The sequence below is a fragment of the Chenopodium album genome, chromosome 16 (genome assembly GCF_948465745.1).
Source record: "Chenopodium album chromosome 16, dcCheAlbu1.1, whole genome shotgun sequence".
NCBI classification, from domain to species: domain Eukaryota; kingdom Viridiplantae; phylum Streptophyta; class Magnoliopsida; order Caryophyllales; family Amaranthaceae; genus Chenopodium; species Chenopodium album.
The window spans coordinates 8,146,502-8,167,013 of record NC_137849.1 but is presented as its reverse complement, the minus strand read 5'-3'; the positions used below and the strand labels follow the sequence as shown (position 1 = coordinate 8,167,013).

General features: G+C 38.7%; 1 long non-coding RNA gene across 1 annotated transcript; it reads left to right on the top strand.

Annotated features, from left to right (window-relative positions):
- Positions 1 to 10,487: 10,487 nt before the first annotated feature.
- Positions 10,488 to 13,667, top strand: LOC145584834 (uncharacterized). Its single transcript, XR_014100425.1, has 3 exons — positions 10,488 to 10,811; positions 10,920 to 11,068; positions 13,351 to 13,667. It is a non-coding gene; the product is annotated as an uncharacterized LOC145584834 (long non-coding RNA).
- The last annotated feature ends 6,845 nt before the right edge of the window (positions 13,668 to 20,512 follow it).

Sequence of the window (20,512 nt, the reverse complement as noted above, 5' to 3'; positions counted from 1 at the left end):
CCAAGAGAGAGAGAAAGAGTGAGGTATTAATATAGGAAGCAAAAGCTTTAGTGGGGGTCCAAGAAAGAAATGTGATGAGAGTGGAGAGAGTCAAAAGATGGCAGCAAATTGCATTTACTAGTCGGCTGGATTTCAAAATAAAGCTTACAAGCTTGAGTGATAACAATAAGGGTAAAGTTATTATTGAACAACTAGGCTAATCAACTATATTGTCACCTATGACCTTGCCAAATACTCTCAATATAATGGTAGTACTATAATAACTCTATAAGATTGTATATATGTAGTGTTAGTTGCAAATAAGATGTTGCGTTTATTTTTGAACAACTTATAAATAAGCTTGGTTAAAGCTTCTTAGTTTAATCTCATTTAAATTGGACAAATTTGAACTATATATAATATAAGGCTTGTTTACTAAACAAGAATTACTCGAAACATGTCATGTTTGATTTATTTTGGGGTCTAACTTACAAAGCTCTCCTTATCATCCATTCAAAGCTCATTGTGAATTGTATATATTTCTTTCACTGCTTTGTACCAAAACATATTTGCTTAACCGAGCTTATTTAAAGCTCATTCGAGCTCAAAATACACACGAGGAAGCACAAGCCAAGGATGATAAAGTTTTTTACTAAACTCCACCAAGCTCATGTAAAATAAAATTAAAATAAATCTCATCAAGCAAGCTCGAGCATGATCAAACACCAATAATATTTTTTTACCAATTGAGCTCAGGTCGAACATGCAATGTTTAATTTGAAACCTGACCTATTCATATGTTTGTTAAAGTCAACTAGTTATCGGTTTCATGTGATTTATTATATGTTTATATACTTAATTTTTTCTAGATAAATATAAATATAGATACACAAATTCTTATATGTGGTTGGCCACACCGTGAATGTGGCCAGCCATTATAGGGGTTCTTTCGTGAGTGTATAGGGATTACTCGGTCAGTGTTATAGGGGTTATTTTGTATTTGATATGATATTGGTTAATTTGTTATAGAAGAGTAAATTAATTAGGCAACAAGGGTTAGCAATCAGCCTCCATTTCTCTTTTACCATTCTTATTGGCTAGATTTAAATTTTGAATGGTAACTAGGGCAAAATAAAGGTATTAAATTAAACAAGGAGGCTAATTAATGGTCACCCTTGTCTGGCCTTCTGACCTCTTCAAATTCTCTCTATGTTTACTACTCTATTTCAACTATATTCTTGTACATACAAGTCAACTAGTTTACGTCTCATGCAATACGTAATCTATTTATTCTTATTTTTGTTTTAAAAAATAAAAATACCGAGTACTTTGTTGGAAAGGGTTAAAAAAAAAAAAAATTAACCCACAAGCTTCAATATTCAACCTCTATTTTTCTTTTATTTTGATAGCAAGTAGCAAAGAAACAGACAAATGAAAATAAACTGTGAAATAACCCTAATGTCTGCTGTTAGTTTGTTACACATATTTCATTGTTAAAGAATTCTGTTGCAAATATTTGATAACACTGAAAATAAATCACCAATCAATTAAAAGACATACCCTTAAATATTCTATTAAATGTTGTAAGAGAAAAATAAAGAAGAGGATTTAATTTAATTTAAAAGCTTTCAATATATATAAATGCTGCATTATTTTTCCAGCAAAACAATTTATATAATTGAAACAAATATAAAATGTTGTAATTTAATGAAATGAAGGAATCATATATTACAATTAAATCTCTATTATTACTATTTGTGTGTGCCTCAGAAAACCGCGTGGCATTCAATATGGTTTGCATTAAATAGCCCCAATGGCTGTGCTGGACTGATGATGTATCGTTGTTGCATGTTTTCATAAGAAGTATACTCCCTCCTTCACTTTTTAGGGCCTGTTCTCATTGACTGAACTCAGCTGAACTGAACTGAACTGAACTCAGCTGAACTGAACTGAACTGAACTGAACTAAACTGAACCGAACTCAGCTGAACTGAACTGAAATGAATATTTTATAAGAGAAGGAAATTAGGAGCTGAACTGAACTGAACTGAACTGAACTGAACTGAGCTGAACTGAACTGAACTGAACTGAACTGAACTGAATTTCAATGTAAGAGAACAGGCCCTTAATCTTTATGCATTGACCTTTTTTTTCGATAAAAAGATTCTAAATATAAAGATTATAAAGTAACAAGGGGTAAATTTTTTCACCATATCCTTTTTTCATTATGATGTATTCCGTACTTCATACATTTTACATTTGCATATAAACATTAAATAAATTTTTTTACCGTGTATATCATCATAGGAAAATAATCATCATTCAACTACTGATATTATTAATGTTTAATTATATATTGTATTGTATGTATACAAAGTAAATCACAAGCAAAGAAGGTTAAAAAAGGTCCACATATTATGCATGACAAAATCATGCACCCACCTTATTAATGTTTATTATTTTTAATCTTTTCAAATTTCATATTTTTATACTTATGTAATGTAGTAAAATAGAGATTCTAGCAAACTTAGAAATTTTTTCATGATCAAATAAAAAGGGCGAAGAAAGGAAACGATAAATGCAGTATCCTTAAGGTTGCATTTAGAAGATTAAAAAAAAAAAAAAAAAAAACCTTACCTATAACAAAATTTTAAGTATGGTACAACGCTATTAAGAGTATAATAATTCATAATCTTTTCTTTTTAATCTTCTTAGATGAATCCCTAAGAAAAGAGCTGCATATACCATTTTCCATTTATTTCACCGTATCATTCTATTAATTCAATTATGATGAAAATAAATTATGAATACCTAAGCAAGGTACTTTAATTAGTGTACTAGATAAGTATGATGAATATATGTGTAGTAAAAAAAGAGAACAGATAATGATGTGGTACCAACTATGGAGTATAGTAAGCTAGCATTGAAAGCTTGTTGTTTTATGCCGTAATTAACAAGTCCAAAGCATTTCATCAATTGTTGATGGGTGTACACTGCATTTAGGGAGATTGCCAGTACTGTACGAAATTGTAATGGTTCTCAATGTCAACCCTGAAACATGGCATTCATTATTTTAACAAAGTAAACTAATTAAGTTCCCGGCTTACCTACCCAATCCAAGGCTTGAGATTTTACATGGATGCATACATATTCCGAGCTTATTAGACTTTGACTAATGTGAACTCAATTAGTCTAGACTCCTCAAGAGAGAAAATGAAACTCTAATTACGCCTATCAATATTAGTTGTTACAATATCTAGGCTCGGATCAAGTTTAAGCTTAACATCTCTTATTAAGTTGTAACAACTTTCTTATCTAATTACTCATTCATTTGATCCAGTATAATAGTTGACGTGTTGTATTTGAACAATGCCTCTGTACACTTTGAATTTCATTAAGAAAAACTTCATTTTGGTAGGGGTCTTGTACTCTTGTGAAGTAACTCTGTCAGCACTCAGCAATACTAATCAATGTTATCCATAATGGTAGAGAGGGAGCTCTAATAGTAAATTGACTTTCACTAGTCACTACTATAGATAAAAAATGTTCAAATTTTGTGGAAGAGCTTACCGACAGTGTATAGAACCTAACTGTTTTTCTAAAATATTTTTCTAATAAATTTACCTTGTATTTAGTGCATCTCTAAATAAATTATTCAAAAAGCAACCCATCACATAATACGTACTCCCTCTTTTTTCTCTTATTTTTCTCTTTTTTGTTACGGAGTATATTTAGACTTTTACAGTCTCTGATGCACATTTTTTATCACAAATATGTATAATTATAAGTAGTCGAATCTAAAAAGTCTACAATACATGACATATTTGACGTTTACAAAAAAAAAAAAAAAAAAATAGGAAAAGTACACTTTAATAATCCCTACTATGGGTGATTTACTTCTAATAATCCCAACTAAGGTTTATTTTTTAATAATCCTAACTATGGCTTGAGTTTTCCTCCAACAGTCCCAACCGATCAACACAAAGTCAACGACCTGTTATAACAAGTACCATGACACGTGTCAACATGTGATTGGCCCAAAATAAAAAAAAATAAAAAAATAAAAAACAAAAAAAACCCCAAAAATTCCCAACCACCTTCTCCCACCGTGAAAGAGTAGTCGTTCCCCTAACCTCGCCGGCGGAAACTCACCTGACGCCCTCCTTACCAATTAGAAACGGCCGAACTGACCTCTATGACCCCAACTGACCTCTACGACCCCAAATGACCTAACCCCGACCCCTTAAACCACCTACCCTGCCTCCCCGATCCCAAAAACCACCAACAAGCCCAACGAAACCAACCTAAGTTTTTGGGATTGGTGTGGCTAGGTAGGCGGTTTTGGGGGTCGGGTTAGGTGAGGTGGGGGCGTGCGGCCAATTTCTGGCGATTTTCGGTGGTTAGTTTGGGCTGGCAGCCAATTTCTGGCGAGTTTAGGTGGTATGGGGTTAGGGTTTCGCGGTGGGAGAAGGTGGTTGGGTGGTTTTGGGGGTTAAGGAGGGCCTGTCGGCCATTTTCGCGGGTGGGGGAAGGTGGCTGGGTGGTTTTGGGGGTTGGCCGGCCGGTTTCCCGGTTGGCTGGGGGTTGGTTGGCGATTGTCGGCGGGCTAGGGGTGGCTGGGATGGATTTTATTTATTTTTTTCCTTTTCTTTTTTTAAATTTTTTTTATTAATATTAGGCTAATCGTGAGCTGACATGTGGCGTTTTTTTAAAAAAAAAATTACTCTTTCAGCAGGTAACCGATTTTTGGGACCGTTGGAAGAAAACTCAAGCCATAGTTAGGATTATTAAAAAATAAACGTTAGTTGGGATTATTAGAAGTAAATCGCCAATAATTGGGATTATTAAAGTGTTTTTTTCCAAAAAAAAATAAAATTATAGTCAATATTTTTATAGTCAAAATTAACCATACTAAAAGTCCAAATGTAACAAACAAATTAAAAAAATCAATGGGAGTAGTCTTTTTACTCAAATGAGGAAATAATTTGGGTACAAAAAAGAAAAAGAGAACAAAACCGAAAATGAAAATGAATTAAGGAAGAATTAGAGGTGGTAAAGAAACACCTTTTATATCATCATCTACGATCCTATTTAATTATACTTGAGCTAGTTTTAAAATGTAAGTCTATTTAACTTATTAAGAAAAGCCCTTATTTACAAGCCAATCTATCGCTCAATTGCCTTCATTACAAACATGTATGATTATTTAAAAGTAGGATGTGAGAATATTTTGTGTATATTCTCTACCACTTTCAAATATATATGTTGGTACCATATACAAGATAAATAGATAATACGATTAAATCTTGACATAGAAACATACCTAAAGTTATTACACTAATTTGGACTATTTGGAAATCCAGGATGATAGCAATCAAGAGGTTTCAAGATATCTAACGAATGTCATTCTAGAATCAACTCTTTAGACTTCCCAAAAGCTAGTTCTTCACCAGTCACCACCTATCCAAGCAATGTATTGTGGTCACCCCTCGATAGTTCTGTAGTTATTGCATTTGGGTCTTATGACTACAGATGGTGATATTATGAATTACCCTTTATAAAGGTAAAAAGTGACATATAAGAACTAATTATTTCAAAATGTAGTATCCAAATCAAGTTTTCGATCATAATTTACATTAGTATAATTAAAGTTATAATTGGTTAAACATAGAAATATTGGTGACCACACAAAATGAAAGTGAGTAAAATTTAAAAGAAGAGATTGGAGAGAGTACTTAATTATAATCATTGATAGAAATTAACATTAGATAATTAATATACATTGTTTGTTTTGTTTGTGCACATGTTTAAATTAGCATGTACACTATATATCTAAGAGCAACTTCAATGGCAAGCTAATTTGACAATTAACTTGCCATGCCACATAAGCTTTTTAAGCTAATTATCATTTTAGCTAATTTTTCCTCCAATGGCTAGCTATTAGCTTAGTTGTAGTTGTTAAAAAGAAAATACATGGAAAGAGCTTAATTGGTGCAATGAGCATTTTATTTTTGCAAGTTTAATTCCCAAGCAAATTAGCTTGGCAAAACTAATTTGCTTAGCCAAGCTAATTGAGTTTTCTAGCTCCAATGGTCAAGCTAATAGCTAGGGAATTATTGAAATTGCAAGCAAGTCCCTAACTACAACCATTGGAGTTGCTCTAATATACATTGTTTGGGTGCACATGTTTAATTTAGCATGAATATAATTAGTAGCTTTAACTAGTAGGGTATACTACTACCTCCATTCCTAAAATTTGGCACGATTTGACTTTTAGGACAACTTGACTATCAGTTATTGCTATTGTATAAAATAGAATAAGATATTAATAAGATGTTGATTTATCTTAATATATATCATAGGAATATCAAATTTCTATAATTTTTACATATACATAATTAAAAATATTTATACTTGTAGCTTAAATTAACTTACTCCCTCTGTGTTTAGTTAAGAGGCGGCCCAGGTTAATAACTGTGCTAAACCTGGGTTGTTTATAACAGGACATTTTCGTCCTTTCACGTTAAAAAGTAAGGGTGAAAATGTCCAAGGCAAAATTTGAACATAACTGCTATTATGTTTATGTTACCTTGTTTTGCTTAACCCTGGTTAGTTGTTGTCACACCTACCCAAACACAGCAGACTTTAACGACACGTGTCTTCTTCTTCTTCTTCAACTTTCCATTGAATTTCTCTCTCCTCCCTCACAAGTACCCACCATTGCACCATGAAACACAAACAACTTTAACAACAAGGAGGCAAACCTTAAAGCAAGCACCACAACCAGCACCTCCTTTGAAAAGGGAAGGAAGGCCAGAAGCAAGTAGTCCATCATTGAAATTCCAAGCTAAAGGTCCATAACCACAACTAACACCAACCTTAACCCATCTTTTCCGGCGGCCATTTCGCGGCTTCGCCGCTATATTTAACGAAAACCCTAAGAACACGGGAGAAATTAAGGGTATGGTTAACCCTAAAGGATAGGCATTTTTCGTTTTCTTGTGCTTTCCCTCCTCCATTGAAGTTGCTAGATTGAGAAATTGAAATTCTATGATCAACGACTAATACTAGTACTAAATTGTGAAACTGAAATTCGATGGTGGAGAGGAAACTCAAAGGCCGCTTCAATGGGGTACTATGGTGGGGAGAGAGAGAAAACTCAAGGCTGCTTCAATAGAGTACTATGGCAGCCGCAAGGAGAGAGAAAAAGTGATATTAGAGGTAGTAAAAGCTTAACTCAAGTATAATTACCATGGTTGGGAGTGAGAGTTACCGTGGTTAGGAGCTAACAGACGCTTGTATGCTGCCGTTAGATTGTTTGTTTGTGGACAGTGCAAATGTCAGATGCTTTAGTATGCTTTATTATTGTTTATTGTCTATGCACGGACTCCAATGCAATATAATTACAAAAATGCCATGTGCTAAACTTGGTATATTTAGCACATTTATAAACTAATATTTTCCCTTTTAATAAGTGTTACAGTTTGACTTTTTTCACTATTCACATAATGACTTTGACTTGATTATTTTACTAATATATTAAAAACAATTGTTATTGTATAAGACATTGTTGGATTCGTTATAATGTATACTTTCATATTATAAAATTTCCTATGATTTTATTAACATATAGTTAGATAAATTAATGATCAAACTCGTGTCTTGACATGCGTGTTTGGTCAAACTGTAACACTTATTAAAACACGGAGGGAGTATAATAAAAGTCAAATTGTGTGGGTTAGAGGATGTACATATGAGATGAATGATATACAAATGAACATTTATGAATTATTGAATATACAAGTATTCACTACAAGAAAACAGCTGATTACATATGGCATAGTTTTTTAGAAACTGAAAACAAAAAACGATGCCAAAAAACGCTAAAGACAATTATATACAGTTGTAGACACCTGATTGTTTTCCCCCAAAAACCAAACCCAGTGATGAGTACTGTTTCGGGTGATTTTGTGATTTCCTCGGACTCTGGTCACGTTCTTCTGACAAGTAGACTTGGACACCTGCAAAACACGAATATTCCGATGACGGAATATTCGCCTCCGACGGTTAAGTTAGTAACCTGAAATCGGAAAGGCTAGAGAGAAAAAGTAGAGAGAAGTCGGAGCTATTTTGTGCTCTATTAAATGTTGTCTTAATCAACCCCTCCCATCATAAATGATTGGGGTATTTATAGGGGTGGGGATCTGAGCTTTTTAGGGTTTGTACCCTAGAATGACGTTTTCTGATTGACGGCGCAATCAGGTAGGGACACGTGTTCTTGGAAAGCGCCGTTTTGCGACTTTCTCTCTTATTCAGGTGCTCTTAAATAGGATTATATATGTGGCTTCTTCTTGTAGTGACACGTGTTGCCTTCTGATTAGTCCACGCGGTGGGGTAATTTTTCCCTCAAACATTTGCCCCTCAGAGGGGGCGGCTCCTACTTTATGGGCCGCCTCCTCTGATTTTCTACTCGTTCAGTCACGTCCGAGTATTCATAGAACTTTGTGCATTGCGTTGGTATGCCGACATTACCATTCGTTTCATTGGGGGATTTCTTCTTTGGGCCGGACGCTTAGTTCTGTCCGCCTGTAATTCCTCTATTTGGACACTTCTTGGGTCCGGAGGTTAGTCGGACGCAACAGGCCGACTACCTTTTTAGAAAGGACCCATGTTGCCGGGACAACGGTTTAGATTCGGCTGACTTGTCCGTCTATTTTGACGTGCCGTCAGCCCGTTCGTCTTCTCTTCCGTTTAAAGTGACGGAAGAAGGTTTTTTGCCTATTCGAGTTATAGGCTAGCTTTTTCAAAAAGTAATCGTTCGAATTTTTAGGCGGAAAAGGTAAATTTACCATTTTGCCCCCATAAATTGGCATATAAATATGCGGTGTTTGACTTCATTTTCTTACTTTGGAACTTTAAGAATTTTAGAAAGAAGTCAGAGCTTTTAGAGAGAGAAAGTGATTTCTTCCCTAAATCTTCAAGAGCTCCGCCGTACGCTTGAATTTTCTGGTCAGCTTCCAAGACTTTCAAGGATTTCCAGAGCTTTCTACATGTACAGAGGTAAGCCGACTGCTCTTCTTACTTCTCTTTTTACTTTCCTTAGTTTTTTTTTTTTTTTTTTTTTTTTTTTTTTTTGCTGGCTCAACACTCGGCTTTGTCTGTTTCTCCTCATGAGGCCGACCGTTTGCCTAGGACTGAGGAGTCTAGAGTGGACGGAGACGAGTTGTCTCCTTCATGGAGTGGGTCCATTTCCAATATGTACCGACTCTCATCCACCTATTCTTCTCTGTCCCTGCAGTTGCAAATGGCCCGGACGAGGCAGACGTACAACCTGCACGCCGCTAGAAATCCGGACGGCAGTCTGGTAAATCCAAGGGTCCTTTATAACCTAAACAACGCGAACGCAGAGGCTGAGTCAACCACAAATACGGCCACGACTAGTGGCACCGAGTCTTTTGTGTTCAAAGTGACCGCTTCTTTTGAAGAGCGCCAGCGAGCACAAGGCGTCTCTTCTATTAGGGGGACGTCCGTGCAAACTTCGGAGCTAAGGTTCCCCCAATACGCCAACTCGGTCATGGACCCAGCCGAGTTGCTATCTCAGGAGAGGCCTCCTACCTTTTCTCGGGCGGACGCTGGACCATCTGTCCCAATTTTTGAACAACCCCATCTCCAACATAGCAGGTCGGACAGGCCTAGAACCGGCATTGTGATTGCTGAATCGTCCGACTTGCCCCTTCGTAGCGCTCTTTCTTCGGGAAATCAGGCAGACACAAGTAAAGATATGGGCAAAGGTCCTTTGGCGCCTGAGGGCGTTGTGGTTTCTGGAGGCGGCCAAGGCTCCAAGAGTAGGAGCTCGGTCGAGGCCACTAAATTGGATAATGTCTTATCCTCTGAGTTTGGGGCCGCCCCTCACCCTAATGAAGAGGAGGCTGAAAACGAGGCGGCGGTGGAGGAAATCGTCGTTAATGTTGATAATTTCAAGGACCCTCACGCCTGTACGGTTGGTAGCACGGCCTTGGGCTACCTTAATGACAGGTTGGAGGAGTATAGGGAATTCCACTAGTGGAAAAAATGCTATTAACAGCACCATATTAGCAACTAACGTTAAATATGTTAGTTACTAAAACACTAATTGCAACTGACTTAAATAATGTCAGTTACAAATACTATATCATTAGCAACTGGCGTAGTAATGAAGGCTACTAATAGTTGAGGATTCAATGTTAAAATTTATATTAGCAACTGACTTATTTAATGCCAGTTGCAAATATGATGGGATTTGCAAATGACGTAAAAATGAACGTTGCTAATATTATTTAATTGAAAATTAAATTTCCTACTAGTAGCGGGCCTATTAAATGCCAGCTACAAGTATTTAGTCAAATAAAAAGTTGGCCAAAATAATTGTAACTGGCGTAGTAAGCGCCCGCTACTAAAACCATTATCCAATTTATTTATTTTTTTATTAAGTTTCCTTTTTGATTTTATTTTTGCTGGATCCTTCCTTATCCTCTCCTTCATCTTCTCTCTCCTCATTCATAATCCTCATTCCTTAGCCTCTCTCTCCTCAAATTCCACAAAATTTCCGATCTCATCCTCTATAATGTGCTATTTTCGATCTGTTCATACAAGATCTGTGAATTTGTTTTTATTTTTACGTCAATTGATCTTTCATTGAGTTGTGAGGAACCAAATTTGATGCAGAATTGATTCTGAATTTGGGGGTTATAATGCTTATGAATCAACAGCTGCTTTTTTGCGTTCATATTCGAATTGCGAAGAGATTTGTGGTTCCTCGATTGTTATTGCTGCTGTTGTTGTTCATTATTTAGGGTTTGCGATTTAAATTCCCTTTTTTAACCTTGTTTTTTCTTCAATTGATCTTTCGTTGAGTTGTTTAGAGATTGTTCATTGTTATTGTTGTTGTTATTCATTGTTTAGGATGTTGTTCACGGGCTGCTAGCTGGTTACTTTCGGCGATGTTGGTGCGTGAAGACTGATAAGGCGAGGTGGCCGCTGTTGGTGTCAATTTCTCCCATGCTGGGACGGCTTTCTCTGCTCGTCTTAAATCATGGTCTCACGGTGGTCAGGTCAGTATGCTATTTTAAATTCAAACCCATTAATTTAATTTTTCTAGGTTTTTTTTAATTTGATTTTTTGATGCAATTTGGGTTTTTGGGTGGAAAAAATTAAATCAAAATCACAGGTTTTTTGGGGTTTCATGGGTTTGAGGAAGATGAATTTGATCATAATTTCTAGGGTTTTGATGATTGTATTGAGAATTTAGATTGAATTTAAATCTATAAATTGATCCTTTTGTGCAAATATGGAATTTAAACAAATTCCATATTGTTGTAAGTTTATCAATTTGGAATGTTAGGAATTATTTACCTTGTAAGTAGGTTGTCCCTTTACAAATCTAATAACTCTTTTGTGCAAATTCTCTGCATGACTCTTTGATGGCATGTATTGGTGAACTCTAAACTTAGTGACCATATTGGTTGTTATTGTCCTGGCATTCACATTACGTTCAAAATATGTAGTATAGAGTATAATTCAAGCTCAAATATTAGAACAGGGTTTATGGGTGTTTTGTTTTTTATTGTTCAAAGTTTAGTCCAAAAAGCAGCTATGAATAGTTGTTAATGGCCTTGTTTCATCGGTTCACGTCTTTCAAATACTTGGCAATGTTTGGGCTTGGGCAGGTATAATGTTCATAAATCTTTTAAAGCTTTATGTTTCATTGTATCTTGTATTCTTGTTAATTTGACAAGTTTTCATGACCTGATCAACCTTTCTCAACCTACACTTCCTTGAATAAAAATCATCCATCAAGTCTTCTTGCTTATGTTTGTGCATCTTTTAGGAAATGATCTTCCGATTTCATTTTTGTTCTATCTTATGTATACAATCAGGTATGCAGTCCTGTTTGAATGACTTAAAACCAGAGATTTTCTTTTCCCCTTTTGAATTGATAGGATTGAGGCTTTTTTTTTTTGAAGTGGCCCTTTTTTTTTTTTTCAAAATTGTGTTTTTTAAGTGCTTTCCCTAAAAGTTAATTGACCAGGCTTTTACTACACTTTTTTTTTATGTATATCTTTAATCAACACTCTCTCCTAAATTCTCTGTAGGTACGTCATCGTTTAATGAAATTCATGTTTTAATTAAGAGCCTTAAAAATCAAGTCATCCAATTGAAACTTATTGATATTAGGTACTTAAGATAATGCATCTTTTCTAGATTACGTTCTTTCACTCCTTTGCTTCAGTCTTGTAGGTTCTTCTGTTACTTTAAAATAATGATGTACCTATATTCTCATTATGATGATAGTGTTCTGCATTATCATGATAATCATTGGTTCTTGGCTGCTTATCTTATTTCTTTTGCAGTTGGTTCACATATTAAGGTGGATTTTCGACATGATTTTAGTCGATCAAGTGTCTACACCTTTTCATTATTTTATCATAGAACAGTTGTAAGGTTACTTACTGAAAACGTATTTGATCGAAACTTGCTTATTTTTTAAAACAAGATTTTTTATTTTCAGCAGTTACAAAACTTTGCAAAACTGACCTGTACCGTACTAAAATAACCTATTGTAAATAGACTTGTTTTGACCCGAACCTGAAAAACCCAAGCTGAAAATCAGTACTCCCTCCGTATTTTATTAATTGCTCAGCTTTCCTTCTGTTTGATTATTAGTGTTAGTTTATCAATTTGGAATGTTAGGAATTATCTACCTTGTAAGTAGGGCTGTCCCTTTACAGATCTAATTAACTCTTTTGAGTCACTGTCTTGTTGCCTTTACTATTATGTTTGGGTATTCTTAGTCTCTACTTTACCTGCTTATGTACTGCAAGCTATGTTTTACTTAATTGGTGCTTATTGTGAAAGTATTAAGGATCCCTGTCAGTATACCAGGTGCTTTTGCTGTTATGCAATTTTTTTTCTTTCTATGCTAATCTAACAATATAGCTGTCTGTATTATACAGTTTTGTAGATGATCATTGTTATTGAGCTCAACTTTGTCTGAGAGACGTACTTTCCTGTTCCAACAGTTTTTTAGGACTGATGTATTCTTTGATCTATACTTGTTCTCTATAAAATCCATGTCACTTGCATTCGTCCTTTTAATCCTACATTCTAAGATATTTAGCTGTTGACCTTGGATTTTTTATTGTTTGAAGAAATATTTCCACATGTTGTGCTGTTGGATTTCATTGTAAAATTTAGTGTATTTCTCTCATTAAAACTTGAACGTTAAGCACTCAAGTTCTTTCTCGTTAGATTTTGGTGCTTTTTTTCTTCAATTTTACTTATGTTTAGAGGAATTTCTAATCAATTATTGTTTATTGTTCTTTTTGTTTAGCAGGAAAATCCGTGGCTATTGTAGTCGATTTGAGTCGTTGCTTCTCATAAATGGTGTCGCTCCGAGACGATGTCGCTGCTATGTTTTATTTTTTTATTTTTTTATTTTTCATTTTATTTTTTGTGTGTAGATTGGTAGCCTAGCCTTGTAATTTTTAAAAATTTGTATTTAATGTATACAGTAAAATTAACACAAATTTTGTTACCATAGTAACTTGTATAAGTATATGATATATGTAGCAGTTCTTGCATAAATTTGGATAAAAAAATTGCTTTTTTTTTTTTTTTTTTTTTTTAATTTAAAAAGATGACTATTAGCAGTTGGCCGAACTATTGCTAGCTGCAAATACATACTGTTAGCAGCTAGCCGAACTATATGCCAGCTACAAATAGGTACTATTAGCACCTGGCCGAACTATATGCCAGCTGCAAAAAAGTACTATTAGCAACGGGCCTAGTTATTGGCCAGTTGCTAATAATACTTTTTAATGTTAAAAAAAAATACTAATTGCAATTGGCAAATCAGTGTGCCAGTTGCAAATAATCACTATTAGTAACGAACAAGCGATAGTTGGAAATAATATTCTTATTAGTAGCCCCCGCAATAGCAGCCCCACACGCCAGTTGCTAAAAACCACTTTTCGCCAGTTGCTAATAGCGTTTTTTCCACTAGTGTTCCTCCAAATGGGAGAGGGTTTTGAGATGAAAGCGCCCAAGCGCTCCCTTTCTGTGGCTGCCTGGGAAGACGAGCAGCCGCGCCGAACATCCTTTAGTGTCTACCGCGCTGCTTTTGATGTTGGACTTTGCTTCCCCCTCCATCCCTTCGTCCAAACAGTCCTGGACGAGTATAACATTGCTCCATTCGAGCTGATGCCGAACAACTTTGGCTATTTGGTGTTTTGTGAGATGCACTCCATGACTCGCCTAGAGAAGCACAGGGACAGTTGGTTCATCCTTAGCACTACTAAAGATTATTTGGTGGTGATGGACCGTGTGTCAAAATGGGGAGACTGGAAGAACCGAATCTACCGCATCAAAACAAAGGATGTTGAATTTAACTTGCGGATGAATCGGTTTAATGCTATGCCGATCCAGCTTGACCGGGGGCAGCACAAGCCATACAAGCCACCCGTCCACCCTAGCCAAGCGCACCAACTTGACTACTTTGGTGTCAAGAAGGTACAAAGGGACGGCAAGATGGTGGCCGTGCCAAAGAACTGGATTCCTTTGGCCGACTGGCTGAGGGACCCGGTATTCATGTCGGCATGCGGCTTATACCGAAACATTCCCCAAGGGGGGGTTTTGAACTTTCATCGCTCATATGCTAGCTTTTATTGAAAAATTTTCTAACTCTTTTTCTTCTTTCCTTGTGTAGAAAAAGCTTTCACCATACTGGATAAGGAGTAAAAGGGAGAGCTTGACATGTCCGAGATAGACTTGGCTCGGTACAAGGCTCGACATCGACTGGACGGAGGAAACCAAGGAGGTACGGTCGATTAACTCAAGCCAGTGACTCTTTTTTTTTGCCGTGCTGGTATGTTGAGGGGAGGGGTCTTTCCCTTCTTCACTCAGACGCCTTTCGTCCGAGTTGGTATGTTGGGAAGGGACCCCTTCCTGTTTTAGCACAGACGCTGATTCATTATTTCATGTCTTATTTCATACTAATTTTTACTTATATTTTTTAGTTAGCCACTCCTACTCCCAAGGCAAAACGAAAGCAGTCGACCACTGCTAGCAAGGACGGCCAGGCGTCCAAGACAAGGAAAACGGGTGTATCAAAGACCGCTTCCAACCCGGTGGCCAAGACAACGCCGCGGACTGCTTCCAAGCAGTCCAAAGGAGAGCAACCCCGGCTGTCACCAAGCGGGGACTCCAAGTCCATGGATCCGACGAATGAATCGGTCCATGATGAGTCCACGAGAGCGGATGATAGGGGTAAGTCGTCCTCGGCAAAAACGACCGGCCCTGTCACAACTCCGGCAGTCCAGAGAGTTCAAAAATCTGATTGGCAGGCGGCTGCCAATCAGTCGGCTGAGGAGCATCCCGCCGTATCAATGAAGGGGATGACGAGCCGCTACCGCCCCCTCCATTTGTCTTTCCTTCTCCTCCAAGCATCTTAGAAGGTTAGTCAGGATTTTGTTATATTTCCATCATACTTGGTTTTATAAACCCATTTTGCTCAACTTAACACTATTAACGGCCGTGTGCAGATATTGTGGAGGAGATGAACATCAAGCTGCCCGGCCAATCACTTACTGGTGCTGACTGAAAGACCATGAGGGAAGCCATGGTCCGAGCCGTTTCCCAAGCACAGCGCGATAAGCCGAGGGGAATTAATGAGGGCTTTCTCGGCCCTATGATTAACTGCAGCGCTGAGGTAACTATCAGTAGTTTCTGCCAACTTGAATTCCATACTTGGAATATTTTACACGATTTTGATTTTACTAACTTTTTATGTCCGTATGCAGCTTTTTCTCAGGCTTAATGCCTTCCTAGATTGGAAGGATAAAGAGAACAAGAATCTGAGGGAAGGCTACGAGATACTGTAGAAGGTTGAAGATGCCAACACGGGGAACCTTGCCCTTCAGCGCATCCATTTTGAGATGGCCATGCAGACTCTTACCGACAAGGCGGCACGGCAGACCGAGGATCCCGTCAAGCTGAGCAAGACCCTTGAAAGGGAGACGCTGGCCAGGGAGGCCTTTCAGCAAGAAAGAGACGAGGCGGTCTTGAATGCCCAACAATGAAAGGAGGGTTTTGAGACCTCCGAGAAGATGAAAGAGGAGCTATCCTCAACCCAGCAGTCCCTTAAGACAACCTTGGACCAGGCGGACTCCCTCAGGCTTGAGGTGGATCAATTGAAGCAGTCCTTTTTGGACTTGACTGAGCAGATAAAGGCACCTCGCCACCCAATCCGCATCGAGCATGCTGCCGAGGAGAGGATGGAGAGCCACTTCTTCGAGGCCTCTGAATTGATGGTCGATGAAGGGGAGGCCGCCTACTACCAGGAGCGTTTCACCAAACGCCTCAGCTATATATGCCTCAGGGAGAAGGCAAAGAAAGCAGGGAAGCCCCTTCTCGAACTCGTTGTCACTTCGCCCGAATCCGGGGAAGATGACGATGACGACGAAGTGGAGGAGGAGGAGGAGGTGGAGCCTACTGGCGAGGAGGTGCCAGCTGAGGAGCCGTCCGCCACTACTACGGCCGCCTAACAAGCTTTAGTCTTCTATTTTCTGTACTTAGGTTTTTCTACTTTCATTTATTTATGTTGAACAATTTTTTATCTGACCGCATGTTTGAGCGGTCTTGTAAGATATTTTGCCGTCTCCTGAGCGGTTTTTATTTATTTTAATTTTGCCGCCTGTTGAGTGGGTTTTATGAATTTTCATACTTAGCAAATTTCGCACACTTTGTTATGCTTTTATTGCCTTCGTACGTGCACACTTGGGGTATGCCCCTTTAGTCGGCGTTCTCCTAGCCCATATTCCAGGTGATTTTGATTTACTTAGTAGTTTTTATACCTAGAAGGGTATGACGACTAGTTAGTTAATCAAATCATAGTAATGATTGCCCTTGGGCTAGGTGAATCGCCGAATCAAAATTTGGTATACGACCGCTTAGCTGACTTTGTTTGAGTTGTCCTTTGATACTATTGCTCGGACGCAACTCAAGAATTTCAAGTAATATCTCAACTTGGAAATTTCTGAATATTGGCTGGGCTTGTACGCTTAGGCTTGCCCCTTACCCCTGTTTAGTTGAGAATACCTTGGGCAATTTTGGTGGCTTCCTAATACTCAGTCATCCGACCATGTTAAGGTCGGACGGGTTAATTGACTTCTCAGTCATTGTGGCCGAGTTGTACAACTAAGGGATGCCCTTTCTATACACCTACTCGGTCATTCTGCAGTGCCTTTGTAAGGGCTGAGCTACTATGTTGCAAACAACTTCATTATTACTTTTACTCGGCATTTCTGCTTAAGTAATCATAAATAAATGGCAAGAATTCAGATAACAATGTTTGACTTTTCATTAATTTTGTCAAAATTACATTGTTGAGGGGCCATACGGCTTTAATTACAAGGCTCGGTCATCTAAACCTAGTTGTATATACAACTTTCTGCCTAAGTACTAGATTCAAACATAATACTTTCTTAGATTGACCGTATTCCAAGTACGAGGAATAGGACGGCCATCTAAGGCTTCAAGGCAGTATGTACCATCCCTTACTTCTTCATTGATTCGGTATGGCCCTTCCCAGTTGGGGGTTAACTTTCCATCTTCATTAGCACGATCGACCGCTTCCTTTTTTCTCAGAACAATATCCCCCACCTTTAGCGCACGCTTAGACACCTTGAGGTTGTATGCCTTCGTCATTTTAAGATGATAAATTTCATGTCTAAGTGCCGCATTGCCCTTGGATTTTGGAAGAAAGTCCAGGGCCGTTTTCATAGTCTCCCAATTAGCCGACTCATCGTATAGCATTACCCGAAGGGTAGGTTCGTACATCTCAATTGGGAGTACAGCTTCAGCGCTGTAGACTAGAAAGAATGGGGTCTCTCCTGTTGAACTCTTAGTTGTGGTTCAAATAGACCATAACACGTTCACCGAATCATCTGCCCAAAGGCCGCCCCTTTCTCAACCTTACGCTTGATACCGTTGGAGATCAACTTGTTGTAAGCCTCAACTTGGCCGTTAGCTTGCGGGCATCCGACTGAGGCAAAACAATGAGTGATGCCCTGATCACTTAGCCAATTTTTGAGTTGGGGCGTTTCAAATTGGGGTTCGTTGTCGAACAATATTGACTGTGGCACACCATAACGAGTGATTATATTTTTCCAGATAAAGGCGGACACATTCGTCCACTTGATCCCTCGGACGGCCTCAGCCTCCACCCATTTGGTGAAATAGTCTACTGCTACTAACACATACCCCCTCTGCCCGGACGCAGGAGTATACGACCCCAAGATGTCCATGCCCCATTTTGCAAAGGGGAGTGGACTGCTTATGGCCGACAAGCTATTTGCAGGTCGGTGAATAAGGGTGGCAAACCTCTGGCACTTGTCACATTTTTTCACCATTTTCATGGCGTCCAACTTCATGCTCGGCCAGTAGTACCCCATATAAGTAGCATTTTCTGCTAAGGCCCGTCCGCCAATATGGGATCCACATTGCCCTTGGTGGAGGTCGTCCAACACATCATTCCCTCTCTTTGGGGTAATAAACTTCAGGTACGGCTTAACAAATGCTTTTTTGTTCTTCATTTCGAACCAAGCCGCTCTCCTTTTCATCAGCCAGCTCTCTTTAGGATCATCCGGGAGTGTCCCATCCCTCAGATAGGAGATCACCCGTCCATCAAAGTGGAGCTTCTATCTATGATCGGTACGAGCTCAACATCAATGCTCCTCTTTTCTTTTACTTCCCAAAATACCGATCTGGGAGTATCACATGATGCCGAGGATGCTAGCTTGGAGAGTGCGTCCGCTTGATGATTTTCTGAACGAGGAACTTGTTGTAGGGTGAAATTTTCTAGATCATCGGCCTCATCTTTCACCATCTGAAGATATTTCATCGTGGCCGGCTCCCTGGTCTCGTAGTCACCATTCACCTGGCTAACTATCAACCGGGAGTCAGAACTAGCATCAATTTTTGTTGCCCCGGCCGCCTTACACATTCTAAGGTCGGCCAGAAGGGCTTCATACTTGGCCTCATTGTTAGAGGCTTGAAATTGAAATCTCATAGCATATTCAAACTTATCTCCCTCAAGAGATTGACAAATGATACCAGCACCACATCCGGTTGCTGTAGCACTTCCATCCACAAAAACCTTCCAGATCTGATCCCCTACCGGCTGTAAATCCGGCCGTGTCATTTTAGTTAAGAAATCAGCAAGGGCCTGCCCCTTGATTGCCTTTTTGGGCTCGAACGTTATGTCAAAACCTTTTAATTCCAAGACCCAATTTAGCATTCGGCCACTGGCCTCCAATGTTGTGAACGGCTTCTTCAACTGCTGGTCCGTGTAGACCACTATTGAATGAGAAAGAAAGTATGGCCTTAGCTTTTTTGACGCCATGAACAATGCCAGCCCAAATTTTTCAGTGGGGGGATACCTCAACTTGGCATTATGTAAGACATGGCTGATAAAATACACAGGGATATGATGGTCGTCCCTCTCTACGAGGAGGATGGCACTCAAAGAATGATCTGAAATAGCAAGGTACATGTATAACTTCTCATCTTTGAGCGGATTAATGAGACGAGGAAATGTATGCAGATGGTTCTTTAATTGCACAAAGGCTTCCTCGGCCTCTTCGGTCCACTCGAACATAGCTTTTTTCTTGATTGTTTGAAAAAAATATCGGCAATTATCCCCTAAACTAGACAGAAATCGACCGAGCGCCGCTAAGCAGCCGGTCAATCTTTGCACTTCTTTAATTGTCCTCGGTGACTTCATATCTAGGACTTTTTGAATTTTTCAGGGTTGGTCTCAATTCCGTGTTGATCAATTAGGAATCCGAGAAAATTCCCGGACTCAACACCAAAGACACATTTCTTTGGATTTAACATCATCTTATGCCGCCTGAGTTCGGTGAACATTTCTCGAAGATCATTAAGATGGTCGGCCAGTTGCTTTGATTTGACAATCATGTCATCAATGTACGCCTCCATGTTCCTGCCGACTTGATCCCTAAACATAGTGTTGGCAAGTCTCTAAAACGTGGCAGGGGCATTCTTAAGGCCGAATGACATTACTTTGTTGCAGTACAGACCTTGCTCAATCACGAATGCGATTTTCTCTTGGTCTTCTTCCCACAAGGGAATCTGGTGGAATCTAGAGTATGCGTCCATAAAGCTCATTAGGGCGTGTCCGGCCGTTGAATCGACCAGTCGGTCGATTTTAGGCAAGGGAAAGCTATCCTTAGGACACACCTTGTTGAGGTCAGTGTAGTCCACGCACATTCTCCATATTCCATTCGGCTTCTTCACCAAAACTACATTTGCTACCCAATCAGGGTAGTAGCATTGTTGAATGAAACCGGCGTCCAGCAGCTTCTTAACTTCTGTTGCGGCCGCCTGATTCCTTTCTTCTCCATGATTTCTCTTTTTCTGTCGAACAGGCTTCATTATTGGATTTACCGCCAACTTGGGGACGGCTAGACTTTGATCTA